We start from the raw sequence: 721 nt of genomic DNA, 5'->3' as shown, positions 1-721 counted from the left end.
ATTGGCGCGAATTAACATATCCTTTATCTCTTTTTATGTGTATGACTATTGCTATATTCTGTAGTATGTTTACAGTCTAACAGAATAGAATTCTATTTATTTTCTATTCTGTGGTATGGCTAAATTTTATAGTAAATAGTAAAATGCCGTCTGGAATTATTGTTTTAGGCGCCAACATTTAGTGATAGGCCATGTTGGCACTGGAAGCGCTAGTATCCAGTGAGTAAAAACATTTATTTGATAAGAAACTTTTCAGCCGTAATGTACCGTGGGATTGTATGAATCGTCGCTCAACCATTCTATTTTAAACCGTGGTACCTACCAAGATAGTTTTAAAAAGTATGTAAAATTAGGTACCATAATTAAAACAAAATTTGTATAACTCCGTGAAGTTAGCGGACCATGGAGAGCACTAATTACCGCTAAACCGCCAAATGTTTAGTGCTCAATTAGTGCTTACGGACGTACAAAAATTAAAATTAGTGTTTCATCCTACCATCGATTATCCACAATTCTAAAAACCTCCCGCCAACTTCACGCGGCGGGATCATCAAAAGCACTAATTCCCGCTATACCACCAAATTTTAGTGCTCAATTAGTGCTTTACGGGCGCACAAAAATTAAAATTAGTGCTCCCTCCAAACCAGAGTTATCACCATAGCCGTTTTTCAACTTGGCGGGATCATCAAATGCACTAATTCCCGCTATACCGCCAGTTTTA

Source organism: Acyrthosiphon pisum, unplaced genomic scaffold (genome assembly GCF_005508785.2).
Source record: "Acyrthosiphon pisum isolate AL4f unplaced genomic scaffold, pea_aphid_22Mar2018_4r6ur Scaffold_21575;HRSCAF=24299, whole genome shotgun sequence".
NCBI classification, from domain to species: Eukaryota; Metazoa; Arthropoda; class Insecta; order Hemiptera; family Aphididae; genus Acyrthosiphon; species Acyrthosiphon pisum.
Note: the sequence above shows the minus strand (reverse complement) of the source record.